Source organism: Rutilus rutilus, assembly GCF_951802725.1.
Source record: "Rutilus rutilus genome assembly, chromosome: 14".
NCBI lineage: Eukaryota > Metazoa > Chordata > Actinopteri > Cypriniformes > Leuciscidae > Rutilus > Rutilus rutilus.
The window spans coordinates 7,105,234-7,110,476 of record NC_140219.1 but is presented as its reverse complement, the minus strand read 5'-3'; the positions used below and the strand labels follow the sequence as shown (position 1 = coordinate 7,110,476).

Below are 5,243 nucleotides of genomic sequence, written 5' to 3'. Positions count from 1 at the left end.
ACTTTCATTACTGTAGCGGAGTCGTGCGTCTGTGTTTTCTGAAGCGTGCTGGTCAATATTAGTACTAGAGTCTATCTCAAAGGGACATGTTTGTTCTTCCTCCACCCCGCCCTCCTCCTTTTCTCTGCCATCTCTCTTTCTCTCTCGCTCTGTTGTGATGGGTCTGATGCTGACAACGAAGACAAAGCCTTTCTACAGGAAGTTGAGGTGAACATCAGCAAGGACAAGGTCCTTATAGTGAACTTAATAACACTTTACAATAAGGTCCCGTTTAAAACATTAGGTAACTGCATGAATTAACAAGAACTAACAATGAAGAACACTTCTAAAGCATTTGTTATGTTAATTTATACATTTACTAGCTAATACAGGGCTTTCCAAAAAAATGTTGTGTCAGTCGAAGCCCTTAGACGTAAAATGTTTACTTGAAGTACCCTCTGAGATTTTAAGTTAATATTTCAATAATTTAACGGCACATTCGCACTGATTTTAAACTGGACTCAAACCTCTTTTTACTTTTGATAGTGTCCACATTCAAACTGGTGTTTTAGAAACACAATCAAATTGAATATTATTATTATTAACTTTCATTACAAAAACGAAGACAAATGTATTACTGCAATTCATTTCACTACAGGTTACAATACTAATATTTATGTCTTAAATTCTTCACTCTCAAATGTTCAAAGCCTCAAGCTTTCAACGTTTCAAATCCTCAAGCTTTTATGTTGGTGGAAATGCTGTAAACTTCTAAGACCTTTCCAGTGCTGAATGTAGTGTATAAATATGCATAAATGTTTGTTGAGGAGAGGTGTGCTATTAGTTTAAGTTATCAGACTTGCAATTTTTCCCTGGCAGATGATTAAACAGGCTCTGGCCCGTGCGCAGGACATCTACGCATCTCAGCATGATTATACTGTACGGCAAGAAAAATCTCTAAGGATTTGAGTTTAAAACGCCAGCAGGGGTCAGGGGTCAGGGCAAGATCCTTCATCAGTGGCCCGCAACCGCAAATATCAATAACATCAAATCAATATGCATGCATAACTAACAAACATTTACACAACTCGGCAAACATTCATTTTTGATCTGCTTGTTTTTGCCTATTTGCCCCCCTAGATCACAAACAGAAAATACTAATTAAATGTTCTGTGCCAGATGCATACTGTAAGAGTCATTCTATGACACAGCAGCCTGATTTTTTAAGTAAATTTCTTTTTTAAACCTTCTATCAGACAATTAATGTGTTTAAGCGCTAAGATATTGCATTATGTAATCTCAAGCTGAATTAATACAAATTAATATGGGTTATTCTGAATAAGTGATGGGATTAAATATTTAACAAAAATTTAACTAAAATTTCGGGGTTATGGGGTTTTCTCATTAGCATTAAGATTCAATAATTATCTATAAATAGTCAAAAAAATTAATTAACAAACTGTTTTTCTGTCTATTTTATGTGACGGGGTGGATATGTTACGCTTCACCTGCCAGGCATGAAAAAAATAAAAAATAAATTAGGGAAGAACCTGACAACTTCTGAACATGAAGACTCCAGTTATGTCACTTTCTATTCATTGTGTCATTTATAATGATAGCTCACAATAAGTAAATAAGTTTTGTGATTGGGGGAGAATAAAAATGTGCAGATATAGATTAATACATATTTGGTCATGCTGTTCTTTTGTTAATTGTGTGGGTTCTTTTTTCCTTTTTATATATTTAAATAGAATAAAAATATTGTGAAAATCATCACACAGATAGATAGGGTGGATGGATGGATGGGTGGGTGGATGGATGGATGGATGGGTGGGTGGATGGATGGGTGGGTGGATGGATGGATGGGTGGGTGGGTGGATGGATGGATGGGTGGATGGATGGGTGGATGGGTGGATGGATGGATGGATGGGTGGATGGATGGATGGGTGGGTGGGTGGATGGGTGGATGGGTGGATGGGTAGATAGATAGATTTAGCACACTTCATCAAATGTTGCATTGTGTTCACAGAATGACTCATACAGTCTATGACAAATAAAACTTTGAATTTGTAGTTGTCTCTTGCCAAATGTTTATTAACATGTTCATGCATGCTTTCATTTGATCTATTTTAGGCCTATAATTTACCACATAAAAAAGTCTATCAAACCAGTGTGCAAGAGATATATAACATTCTGAATTCTTCCTGCTGACAAATTCTGTGAGTATAGGCATAGTCGTTTAGCAATTAATAATAGGCTATGAATTAATTACATGAACTAAAGCAATAGTGCTAAAACTACTTAAGAAGCATGACTATGATTGTGTGTGTGTGTGTGTGTGTGTGTGTGTGTGTGTGTGTGTTTGTGAAGCACAGAGGCATCAAGCTGTTCTATCTCTGAGAGGGAGACATTCAGTCGGGCCGTAAACTAAACACATCTGCCAACTTCCTCTTTTGGCCTCAGGTTATCAAAGCCCTGCAAAGCCAGTGATGTATAAAAAATCAGTTAGGAGATTTTCTCCACCTTCTCTTCATAACCTTGGAGATGTGAAAATATTTTATTCAGTGGATTTAGTCGTTTTAATGTGCGGTGTATATCCCCGCTGCTCGAGCTAGGCTACGCGTGCGCGCTTATGTATATGTGTAGTGCTAGTTTGCATGTCAAAAATAGATTGCGAGAGATGAGAATAATGTTTATAATTGCAAAGGCCTTTGTGTTTATCTGTGTGTGCGTGTGTGTGTTTAACATGGAGAACTGGTGTAGTGTGAATTGCAGTAATTGCCTTGTTTGTTTTGTTTTTGGCTGGTTCTGTGAGCTGGTAAGCCACTGCTTCACTGCCTCTGATTGTTTGTCATTTGCCATTTCAAGTGGAACTAACAAGCGTACAAACCAAGTGGGATCGAGAAAGTGTGTGTGTGACGTGTGTGTAATACTCTGAAGAAAATATATTGTCTCTTTTTTCTCTTCTCTCATCAAGCAAAATATTTCTTCCACCAACGGACATTTTAATTTGTTACAGCGTCCACATCTCTGTCATGTATCGCACACAGAGCTGGATGATTATATGCCGAGCATAAGTGTGTGTGCGTGCGTGCGCGCGCTGGACTTCGCTTTAGTGTGACACCTGAGTCACTGGAAGTACATTATCGCTAATGTCCACTTCTGTGAAGTGACCTCATAAATGACCGCTCGGCTACACTGGCAGTGAGATAAGAGTCTGATAGTGGAGTGCCACTGAAAAGGTCACAGCCATCGTAAAGCAATGATGAGCTGAGCGAGGGATGAGTGGAGAGGAGAAACAGAGAACAAGAGAGGAAAGGCGAATGGAAAATCGTTGTGTTGATCGAGGAAAGAAAACCAGTGTGGAACTGTGGGAGGTCAAATAAAAATGTTTACAATGTAACCACATAGCAATGGCCTGGCAACTACAATAATGTAGCTGTTACAGAGTAGCGAACTTCATCGAAAGTTTTGCGATTTAGCGAGACCAAACGCTTTATTGCTGTTGTCTGATTAGAGAAATAAACACACACGCTCACCTAAGTGGTCCTCTTAGCGTTGGAAGGTCAGATTATTTCATGTGAATCGATTCATCCTAAGTGATCCGCTCTCTTAAATGTAGCATTGGAAAGTCCGATTCATTCTAATGAATCGGTTCGTTCTAAATGCTCCTCTTTCATATGATTCATTCTAATGAATCGGTTTGTCCTATCTCATATGTTACGTTGGAAAGTTTGATTTATTCTAATGAATCGGTTCGTCCTAATTGGTCCTCTCTCATTTGTTTATGGAAAGTCTGAATCATTCTAATCAACGGACGGTTCATGTAGGCCTAAATGAAATAACTAATTAGATTCCCTGCAGTGTAGGCCTATATTTTCAACTCAGTTATAAAATAAAATTAAAAAGAGTGTTTTTGTAGTAGGCTATTTATTATACATTTAGGTCTACTTATAAAATTTTATGCTGTAGCCCAAATTGGGATTGTTCATTCAAAACTAGTAGCTATAACCTACATTATAGGCTATCAAGTAGCTTCGCGAACACTGTAACACTGTGGTGGTGAGTTTTGCACATCAGTCAAGCACCACTCACATCTTTGAAAAGGGTTGATAAAATGGCATCTTACATTTGAAAAGAGGACAGAAAGAGTGGCCAGATTGCTTGAAAATGCAGAGGACAAAAGAATAAGTGAAGTGTGGCTCTCCGGCCCCTAAAAGTCCAACCAGATGGAAGCACTCAAAGTGACGACTCAAGAACTGTGACATCATCAGGGCAATGGCTCTGTATGGCATTTACTCTGATTAGTTAAATGGTCATGATTGTCTGCCCAGCAAGTCTCAGACACACACACACACACACTCACACAGATGACCATGCAGGCTGTTGCACTGCGGTAATCAGCCGAATGTGTATCTACATAAGCCTCCTGATTATAGCTCCAGTTGTTGGAGTCAGACCACTTGGACAAATCAAATTCTCATTAAAGTTTAATTCGCAATTCCTGAAATTGGAACAAATGTACAGCCTTGGCATCTCTGTGTTGTCCTGCCAACTAAACTTCAAAATCTAAAGTTCAGTGTTGTGTTCATAGTATCCACGGTCTTGACAGTTCAACGTCCTTAAGGGATTTTTCAATATGGAGTTTTGTAAACAAACTGAAACAGAACACCCTGTGAACTCTCCCGATGAAGTCTTGCCTGTTCCCATATTTCTGTATTGCTTCACCGTTAAATATTGTTTTGTGAGTGATCTTTAAAATCCCCAAAATCCCAACTGACTGGGTTTATTCAAGTCACACATGTTTTTTAACATAATTAAATTAATCCAAATACATTAGGTTATCGCAAATATTTGTATAAAATATCCTCTTACACCCAAAACAGTGGTTTACACAGCCAGAGGAGAAGCTTTAGAATTTTCGCGAATATGCTAATATAATAAACTTTCTTAATCTCAAAGGAACCATACAGCCAAAAATGGTTCTTGATCCTTTGATGAACTATTTAAGAACCATTCAGTAATTGGATCTTAAAAGGATCGTTTTAAAAGCTTTATTTTTAAGGAGTGCACAGTTTGACTGACCAGTCTACTTTACTTTTTTAATCGCCGCAACATTTCACTATTGCTGAAAGAATCACTTGCAAACTTAAATGCTGGCAGCGCAGGCTGAATTTCTGTAGCCTATAGGAGCACCGACCCAGCTCTCCAGAAGGCTGGTCAGGGATTTTGCATGGATGCGCCTGAGAATGCCCGAGCCAATC

The 5,243-nt window shown here is 38.5% G+C and overlaps 1 protein-coding gene across 1 annotated transcript in view; it reads right to left on the bottom strand.

The window, feature by feature from the left end:
• Nucleotides 1–3,566, bottom strand: part of dnd1 (DND microRNA-mediated repression inhibitor 1) — a 14,260-nt gene extending 10,694 nt beyond the window's left edge. The window contains exon 1 of the mRNA XM_084429371.1: nucleotides 3,519–3,566. The gene's annotated coding sequence lies outside the window, so the exon portion shown is untranslated. The remainder of the gene's footprint in view (nucleotides 1–3,518) is intronic.
• Nucleotides 3,567–5,243: the final 1,677 nt, after the last annotated feature.